The sequence below is a fragment of the Marmota marmota genome, unplaced genomic scaffold (genome assembly GCF_001458135.2).
Source record: "Marmota marmota marmota unplaced genomic scaffold, marMar, whole genome shotgun sequence".
NCBI classification, from domain to species: domain Eukaryota; kingdom Metazoa; phylum Chordata; class Mammalia; order Rodentia; family Sciuridae; genus Marmota; species Marmota marmota.
The window spans coordinates 32601585-32612511 of NW_025999842.1; the positions used below are offsets into that span (position 1 = coordinate 32601585).

Sequence of the window (10927 nt, forward strand, 5' to 3'; positions counted from 1 at the left end):
ACATCAAAATGTGGGAAGTCACATTTGTTGAAACACAAAAACAACTGCAACAATAGAAACAAAATAATGATGACAGTAGTAACTATAAAATGTCACAATTTGGTATCCGCCATCAGTTTTCTGGTTAGAAACATGTGGGAGCATTTTATGGGTCTGCTAAAACTTTTGATCCACTTGAATAGAAGATTGGCTGAAATTTAGCCATTCTGATATCATTTTTTTAATATCATGAAACTATTTTTACTCCCGCAAACACTTTTACTTAATATAAAAGGAATGCAAGAAATTATCAGAGAAGTTTGTTTTGTAAAGAGTGATAACCTTCATTTTCCTAAGAGGAGTAAAGGATTAAAAAAAAATTGTTGAAGTTTTCCTTTGTAAGAGAAAGTAAATCTTGGCTCCAAATTCATTTTCCAAATCAGGAAGCAGAAAATTTTTTCAGGAAAGCATTGAACTAGGGAAGTAGAAAAAAAATTTTTCCACTAGTTAATTATTTTTATAATTTGGTTCTAAAAACATTACTAGCATATATATTTCTAAAAAAGATTTTAGTGTCTTATGTAATCAGCAATTCAGTCATTTAAAAAGCATGTGGAAATTGCAGAGCTAAAGAGCAGACATGTATTTATTACATTTGGTACATGCACATACTCTAGGGATAACTAAATGTGTGTATAATACCCCTTTGTCTCCTGTAAGAAACTTCTCCAAACCTCTGTTATGAATTATATTGTTTAAATATGTCCTCACTCAGTTTCAGGAGAGTTATTCCCAAGTCAATTTAAAACTGAACACATGTTGCATCTGTTTTCTGTTTGTGAATTTTGAACGCTTGGCACTTTAATTGGGATATTTTTCTTTGGGATGAAATAATTTCAAATATTCGCTTAATCAAAACATTAGTTTCCTTTTCTAGTTTCCATCATGGATTGTTGGGAGGTTTCCCAGACCTGGTCTCTTGTGCTTTGGGGAGGGACTCTCCTTCTCTGGGTGTGTAGGCGGGAACAGGGGAAAGGAGGCAATATCCGGACTACTGGCTCATCCCTTCTCCACATCCTGTTCCTCTTTAGATGTCACCTAACGTGAGGGATCATTCAATTAATCTTGAATATTTTAATTGTCTATCCTCCACTGATAATTTATAACTTTTCTTTCTTCTTCTTTTTTAAAATTTTAATTGGAGCATAAGAATTTTTCTAATAGATGGAGTTCTGGGAAGCCACTGGAGCTTCACTACTCCTTTCCTTGCCAGATGTAATAAAAGGTCCTGGGGACCTAGATTTTTGGGATATATATATATATATATTTAAGAGAAATTAATATGGCAACAGAGATGCATCAAAGAGAGTAGATTGAGGCAAAAAGAGGGAGGAAAATGGAGAAAATGAGAAAAGTCATCACAGTAGAATTGAAAAAACAACTGGTCCTACTATGGTAAGCAAGGACTTTTAGCCCAAATTCCTGAACCATGTGACCCCAAATGAGGTACCCTATTTCTCTAAACCTCTCTTTCAACTTTAAAACAAATGAAAGTAGCATACATAATTATTACAAAGATTAAATTTCTTCTTCTTTTTTTGCACAGAGAATTAAACCCAGGGTCTCACACATGGTAAGCTAGCACTCTATCACTGAGCTACATCCCAGCCATGTGTATTTATTTATGTATTTATTTATTTATTTTGTAGTACTTTGGACTGAACCCAAGGGCACTATCTTTGAGCTACATTCCCAGATGCTTTTGTTTTTTGAGACAGTCTCTTTAAGTTTCTGACTGGTCTCAAACTTGCAATCCTCCTGTCTTAGTCTTTCAAGCAGTTGAGATTATAGGCATGTGCCACCACACCTGGCTGAATTATAAATTTTTAAAAATCTCTATTATCTTAATCAATTCAGACTGCTATTATCAGAATACCACAGACTGGGTGGCTTAAACAACAAATATTTGTTTAAATCTTAAAATATATTTATTTCCTTGAAAAAATACTCAATTTACTATGGAATAATTTTATTTGAACACAGAAAGAAATTTATTAGCAATTATGAATAACTTGCAGGACTAGCAGGGAAATGAACATTGCCATGGCTCTTTTATTTTATTTATTTATATATGACGGCAAAATGCATTATAATTCTTATTACATATATAGAGCACAATTTTTTCATATCTCTGGATGTATACAAAGTATATTCACACCAATTCATGTCTTCATACATGTACTTTGGATAATAATGACCATCACATTTCACCATCATTTCTAACCTCATGTCCCCTCCCTTCCCCTCTAACCCCAACAAATATTTATTTCTCATAATCCTTGAGGCTCCAAAATCCAAGATGAAGGCACCAGATTTGGTGTCTGGCCAGGGCCCACTTAAGCTGGTTCGTAGATGACTATCTTTTGTTATACACTCATGTGGTGAAAAAAAAGACAAGAGAGCTCTCTGGGGTCCTATTTTACTAGAAAATAATCCCATTCATGAGGGTGGAGCCCTAGGAGCTGATTACCTTGTAAAGGTCCCATCACTTAATACCATCATATGGGAGGTTAGGGTTTCAGCATAAAGTTCTAGGGGACACAATACCTTGTCTATAACACCTAGTATGTAACAGAAGCTCAGTGTTAATGTATAATTTGAAATGGATACATCTGAAATATAACATGAAGGAAGAAACAAATGGTAATGCATTGAATACAGGAAATGAAGAACTGCATTAAAAAGAGAAAGTATCTAGTCCATAGACACACATGATGTAATTGGAAAAGGGAGTCAGTTTGGAGTAAAAACTAATGAATTTAGTAATGAACAATGAGTTTAAAGTGATAGAAGGATATCTAAGTAAAGATGTCTAGAATGTAGATGGAAACACAGTACTGAAAAATGAGAGAGGTTAGCGGGGTTGCATACTGGGGTTAGAGATACGAATTAAAGAAGTATGTAATTAGAAATAATTATTGAATCTATGAAAACAGGTGAATTTACCAAAGGTCAATAGGAGATACTTAAGTTAACATCCATCCTTAAGAAAAAGCAAAAGAAGGTAGAGGATTGACTTTAAAAAGTTAGGAGAGATCTAGGACAGCCTGCTTCTATGGACACCAACAGAAGATAGTCTCAATGAATAAATGATTGATAGTATCAATTATATTGTCAATACATTGGAAATATATGCCCATTAAGGAAGATTTGCTAAGCAAATTATTGTACATCTGTGTACAGGAAAACTACAAAGCCTTTAAAACAGTAGATCTATATTTACTGGCATGGAAAACCAGTAGATTAAAAAACACCACAGGTTAAAGAACACTATGTGTAGAATGTGATCCTATAAGAATGAATGAATATACAAGTACACAGTGGTAGGTGTAGCATAGTACTTAAAATTATGTTTTCTGAATACTACCAATGATCAATGATCACCTATGAGAGCATCAAAGATGAGTTTCACTTTTCTCTTTGTACATTTCTATACTATTTATATGTTACAGTAATCATGTATCTATTCTACAAAGTTGTTTTTTTTTAAAGAGTGGATACTACTAAAGATGGTATTATGACTCTACATTCTTACAGTGTTTATTAACCTACCTTAAGTCTTTTCCGTACTTCTTGGCCATTTACTCAACCTCACTGATTGGACTTATCTAGCTCCATAGTTAGCCTTAGTTCAGGTCACTGATGTCCTCCTACCTCATACTAGAGATTAAACCCAGTGGTGCTCTACCACTGAGCAACAGTCTCAGTCTTTTTTATTTTTTATTTTTGAGATAAGGTCTCAAAGTTACCCAGGCTGGCCTCAAATTTGAATCCCCCTGCCTCAGCTTCTTGAGTAACTGGGATTTCAGGCATGCAGCACCCCAACCAACTCACTAATGTCCTTTGAGATGCTTTGGGAGAGAAAAAGTGATCAAGAAGTTTGAGAATGTTAATATAATACCTCCTCTGGGAGATCATCAAGAATTCCTGCAGTTGAGGCTCCAAGAAGGTGTTCCTAACAATAAACTGGTCAACATTTAATCTAATACTTCCCCCAATTTTTTGAGCATGGAACCCTTTTTAAATGTTATCTACTGTGAATACACTATGGAACTATTATCTGCAGAGCATACTACAGGAGACATGGCCTTAAATGTTAATCCATTGCTTTGTTATGGATTTTCAGCTTTTTCTGAATGAAATTCAGACTGATTAGCTAATATGTGCACTCCCTAGAGACTCCTTTGGAATCTCTCCAAGGGACAGGTCAGTAATCTAACGCTTCCCTTTGTCGTGTGGTAGGTCTGCCCTGGGCCTGTTTAACAGCAAGCTCCAGATTGTCAGCAAGTGCTTTGCAGTTATAATTTCAGATTTCTTCAAGATTCTAGTTGAAAACACACACACACAGAATCCCCAAGTTCACTTCACTGTAGGATTTTCTTTTTAACTTCAGTTTCCCTCTATTACCAGAAAGCTACAAAATGTTAGTAATATTTCTGTGAAAGTTATATTAGTCAAATTTTATAGTCAGTGTGCTGTTTTGAAAACTATTTTATCATATAAATATATTTATTGTGATTGGTTAAAAACAAAGTGAAGAAATCAAAAATCCCATCACACAGAAATAATTTCTGTTAGTATCTGAACTTTTATACCTCCAGATTCTACATATGCGCACCATTTGAACAAAAATGCAATAACATTACATGTTTGTTATATAATCTGCTTTACTCCCACAAATTTATACAAATATATTGTTATGTCAAGAATATAGATTTATATCAAAAGTTTTATGGGAAAATTAATATTTCATAGAATTAATAAGGTATAATTCCCTAAAAATATAATTCCCTATTGCTGTTATAAACAATACTAAAATGAACATCTGGAGGCTTGTATGCATGTGACAATTTTTTAAAGTTGGGCTTAGAAATGCTTATTAAATTGACAGTTCCCCACATCCTCCACATTCACCAACACCCCTTCCTTTTCTATCAGAGAACTCAAAGCAGGAAGAATCATTAGTCTGTCCTCACACTTGTGATCAAAGAGACAAAAGAGATAGATGTTTTCCTTTCCTTAAGCTCTGTGTTCTCCAAGTATATTTACAGCACTATGGAGTCAATATTCTGGGAGGGAAATAATACATAACTATTAAAATGCTGTCATCAAAACTTTGTAGTTTGCTTTCAAAGGATGTTCATATCTCATTCACTACCTCTTTTACTCTCATGTAAAGGTTCTAGTTGCTCACTTTTGAGTCTGAAAAGTGTTTGGAGTCAAGGTTATTTTAGCTATGAGAAGACAATTTCCAAATTAAGATATATTTAATTCTTAAACAGAATTTAGGTATTCACTCAACATATGCCAGTCACATACTGAATACTTTGTAGGTATTACCTTATGTCATTCTCATAACAGATCAGTAAGATCAGCATTACAAAATAGGTAACTATGGAATTATGAGTACTTTAATTCAGGCACTAATAATGGCAGAGACAAGACTATGGTTTTGGTCAGCCTTCTTCCTTTCTATCACCTTCTCTTTCTCAAAAAATCTGATCCCAAAAAACTATTAAGTGAGACAGACCAAGGTAGGTGCCCACTACTGGAGGAGACTTGAAGTGGGTTATCAGAATGAGAACAGTTTGAGGGGGTATCCATTTACCCATGATGTAGAGAGCTAGATAGAGCCTGAGCTGGGTAAGGGGTGTACACATGGAGGTGTAAGTAGGTTATTTAGTGGTGGGAGGAGGAGATCCATAGGAAGGGGACATGATTCTGCCCTGGCAGAATAATGAGGGTATCCATGAAAAGGACACATCCTTGTTTGGTACCAGAGACTTAGCATGGTGAGAGGTATGGGGAAAGTAGGTTGCTTTCTTACAGGGGACTGGTCTAGTAAGTAAATATCTTAAGGCTGATTGGAGCCTGGTTTCACACTGTGGAAAGAGAAAACAAGTAAAATGAGTCCTGTGGTATTAGATGGGAATTCAAGGTATCAGTGTGAACTCAAGATTTTCAGTACATAATGAAATACAGGTCTGTGTATGTGTGTGTGGGCCATGTGTGTATTCCCAAGCCTGTCTCTTAAGGGGTCTTGGAAGTAGTCATAATAATTGGGATTAGCAATGAACACACTTTCAGATTTTGGTTTCTAAATATCACTCTCTGCTAAGAGGATTCCAAGTTTCTGAAGATAAAGCTGATTCTGGGATTAGGGATGGAATAATATAAGATGTTCTTGAAATATATTATTGTACAAAGAAATGTTTTAAGGACAATGGGTCAATCACATCAACAGAACACAGAGGCCAGACTAAAGGGTTCCCACTAACCAAATTTGGTATATTTTGAACAGTAGAATAAATAATGATAATAATGAATTAGAACTAACTGAATAAAAATAGGAAACTATGAGTTCATATTGATATAAGAAACAGGAAGTTTGGTGAGGACTCAGAAAAGTATTGTTTATTTTCCCTCATATGTGAAAGCTAGAAGGAAAACACAAGGAAAAAAATATGCTGTATGGTTTAGATGTGGTGTCCCCCAAAAGCTCATGTGGGAGACAATGCAAGAAGGTTTGGAGGACAAATGATTGGGCTATAGCCTTAACATAATCAGTGAATTAATCCCTGATGGGATCCACTGAGTAGTGATAACTGGAGACAGGTGGTATGTGGCTGGAGAAAGCAGTTCATTGGGGGTGTGGCTATGGGGTATATATTTTGTATCTAGAGTGGAGTCTCTTCTCTCTGCTTTCTGATCGTCATGTGAACTCTTTCCCTCTGCTACACACTTCTGCCATGATGCCCTGCCTTACTTCGAACCCCAAGGAATGGTCAGTTGTCTATGGATTGAGACCTCTGAAGCTGTAAGCCCCCAAAGAAACGTTTCCTCCTCTACATTTGTGCTGGTCAAGTCTTTTAGTCACAGCAGCAAAAAAACTAATACATATGCCATGAAAGTAAAAGGGTTACCATAGGGTAGAGGGAAGGGATAGGGGAAAGAAGGAAGGATGGTAGTGTACTGAGGAGTGAAACCGATCAAATTGTTTTTTATGTATTTGTGAATATGCCACAGTGGAACTCACTACTCTGTATAATTAAGATGCATCAACTAAAAAAGGTTTGGTAAGGAAAAGGATATTCATGTAATTTTATAGTATTTTCCCACAAAGCATTAGTTAAATATAAAGAATAATTTCACAGTGAAGATACTTGCATATCTCTCTTTACTTGAGAGATAATAGAAAACATCATCAGTGATGAGACAAACTGAAAGCATGCATTACCTGTTGGGGTGCACTGAGAATACAGCACTACACTCTCAATATCCCTGCGAAAGACATAGCCTAAGCCTAACCATGAAGAAAAATCAGATCTGCCCAAAGGGATATGCTACAAGTCCAAAGGGTAAGTGACCTTTTTTGGAAGGGAAAGGGAGTACCAGGGATTGAACTCAGGTGCACTCGACCACTGAGCCACATCCCCAGCCCTATTTCATATTTTATTTAGAGACAGGGTCTCGCTGAGTTACTTAGCACCTTGCTTTTGCTGAGGCTGGCTTTGAACTTGAGATCCTCCTGCCTCAGTCTCCCAAGCAGCTGGGATTACAGGCATGAGCTACTATGCCCAGTGGTAAGTGACTTTTATTGTTAGTGGCAGAACCAGGACAGAATTCATTTATCCAGACTTCCAGATGGGGCATGGTGCTTCTTCATCCTGTTCCATCCCATTCCTCAAACAATAAGTGAGGTTTTATTTGTTTGGCACTGTTGTAGACATCACTGATTATCTTATCCACAGTGGAGAGTAAGACCAACAAATCCCTGCCCTCATGAACTCTCAGTCCAATGAATGTAACCAGACATTCTAAAGCATAGAAAGAAGGTAAGTTTTAAAATGGAAAAACGTCATGAAGGACATAAAGCCAAGGCACTGGTTAAGACTTAGTAATGATTTCACATTTCTTGTGATCTATGGCAGTTTTAAAATACACCTGAAAAATTTTAACACTCCTTTTTTTTTCTTAAATAAGCAAATTCCTATTATAATAACCACATAGCAAATCCTGGAACAGTTCAGCAACCAATAAATAGAAAGTAGTCTTAAAAAGCTGCTATTTCTGATTATTCCTTTGGATCCTTCAACTATATTTAAAATATATGGAAAATTACTGGTTGTCCAAAAGCTTGTGACTACATAATATGCTTCTTATGAAAGAATACTGGACTGAGTCAAGAATGGAGAATGTAGTCTAGTTGCACATTACCCAGGCCATGGGCTTCTCCTAAGCGGTGTCTAACAATTGGGCAAGTTTCATTAAGATTTCATAGCCTAACATAAAACAATGACCAACACATTCAGTTCTCCTGGAATCAATACAGGAATGACACAATTAAAGATGTGCTACAAATAATTAGGTCTAAAGTTGCTATATCCACGCAGCAAACTCAAAGAGCTCTTGCTAACCTACACTGAATACAGCAGAAAATACTAATGTTATATTGAAATGTGTATCATCAGATTTTTATCTAACCACATTTAATATTTATATAAGTGGTACTAAACTCTCAGATTAAATTTATAAGAGCATAGTTTAAAAGCACATTCCTCATTGCTTTTTTAAGTTAAAAACAGGCTTTTCTTTTGAAGTAATTTTTATTTTCCTACTTCCGAAAATAGGCATCAGATTTCTAAATTAAAGGAAAAAAAGTCTCAAAGAGCCACATATTATGTACTCAGACAGGTTTAAGAAGTAACTAAGTTAATAAACTGAATAAGTTAACTTGAATAAATTAAGAATGCACATTCAGAACAGAATTGTAGCTTTTGGTCAGCAACATGTGAACCAAAAGCAAAAATCTGCCAGATTAAAGTAGGTTTTTAAAATATACAGTGCAGTGTATTTCCCCTTCCCTCACAAAGTTCATTAAACATTCACTTTTATTTAAAATGCATTGCCAAGGTAGAACACAAGCTTCCTAATGAAAAAAATATATATAGGTGTCATAAAAAGTTCCTTCTGTTTTAGTCTTCCTTATACCTAGGAATGGAATTTCCCTTTTGCCTTCACATAGTAAGTATGAAAGATTACCAAAACAGTCATGACTTCAACTACAAAGCATGACCACTGTCAGTGTGATAGTTGTTTAGAATTACTTTTTTCTTTGGCAGGAGTCAATTTAGTTTGGCAGTTTCTGAAGAGGAAGATGAGGACTTTGGCGAAAACTGACATCCATCTTTTCAAATTGGATTCCTTATTTACAAGTTGTGCGAGTTTCTTGCAGATTTGCATCTACCGTTTCTGGTCCAGCTAGAGAGATGCCTCCAGTCTGATGAAACTATTTTTCAAGTACTAGAATCATGGGAATGCACCTCACCAAAATCAATCTGTTACTAATTTCTGTTAACACAAGAAAATGCTCCAAAACTAAGCTAAAAGTAGCTGTTTAGGATATCATCACAAAAGTGACACAGGTTGGAGCATTGTTTCAGATGTTCTCATAACTGAACTTTAGAAAAACGGTACTTTGTAAAGGGGTGCAAGAAAACCAAAACACATAGGCATCCAAGGTAGAAGGCTTGAATTTCCACTTCTTGGACATGGTAGAGGGGCGGTTCTCCTCTGGTCAGGAGAATTCTATTCAGTGCCCCCGCTGGACATCCTTCCAGGTAAAATTAAACTCAAGGGAAAAGAAATTTGTGAAGCAAACCATGGCTTTGTTACAGTAAAGTAACTGTCACTTAACCCAGAATGTGTGAAGCTGCAAAAGGAGAGAGAAAACATTCCAAGATGTCAAAAGCAGGGAGAAGCTTCTCTTGAAGGAGAGCAGTGTAAGCTAGTATATCTGCACCTTGCTTTGCTGACAGTTCATATCAGCTATATATTTCTGTTTTCTTAAAAAGTTCAGTATTTTTGTTGGCTGAGAAAGTGTTGTCTTTGGTTGTCAAAATTGGTATATTACCTCTTGAACCTCTCCAGGTATTATCTATGAAATTGACTTTCAAGAGTGCACTACAAAATTTGGCATAAACCATCACCACCAGGGACTTGCTGTGGATGGATAGGAGCCCCTAACTCTCTCTCCAGCAACTGAGCTCCAAGGGGGCCACCATCTTGCTGAGGTTGACTTAACACTCTTTTCATTAAAGGATGTTCCCTCTCTTAAAATTTGGGTGGACTTTCGTGATTAATTCCACTGATAGAATGCAATGTAAGTAAAATTGTGTGATTTGAGGCTAACATGGCAAAGGCCATGCAGCTTCCTCCTGGGTCTCTCTGTTGGGGATGCTTGTTCTTGGTACCTAGCCACGAAGGTGAGTGGAAAGCCAGACCACAGGGAGACGCCCTGCTTAGGTGTTCTGGACAGTGTCTAGATTAGGGCCCTAGTCATCAGCCAGCATCAAACACCTGCTTACAAGGAAAATTTCTAGATGACTGCAGACCCAATCATCCTCTGGCTGCAAATGCTTGACACACCCAGAATAAACTGACTGCTGTCATTATGGCCTTTAAGTTATGTTGCTTATTAGCAATAAATTCCTTATTATCGTCAACAAGAGAATAAACACTTAAATATAGAGAATAGAAATATGATTAGGACACAACCAATGTATAGAAGGAATAAAGCAGAGTTAGGCCTGAAGACCAACTCAATACCATAGTTTTCCCAAGTTTTGATATTACAAGATTGCTAGTACAACACATAAGGTTGTAGAAAAGCAATTTTTGCAGGGTCTTTCACCACTCAATGAAAAGTATCACTTCCCTCCATCCCAGTCACTCTGTCTCCATAGGATTAATGACCAGGGAGGGGTGTTAATGCTTCTTCCCTAAGCTGCCCTCAGCAGGAGTGTGCAAAGTAAATTTAGCAAAAATTAAAAAAATTAAAAAAAATCAGAAATGGTCTTTATTACTGAAAATTAGAAAAATATGGGTA

General features: G+C 36.2%; 1 pseudogene; it reads right to left on the minus strand.

Annotated features, from left to right (window-relative positions):
• Nucleotides 1–8966: 8966 nt before the first annotated feature.
• LOC107152011 lies at nucleotides 8967–10103 on the minus strand (annotated as a pseudogene).
• Between the last annotated feature and the right edge of the window lie 824 nt (nucleotides 10104–10927).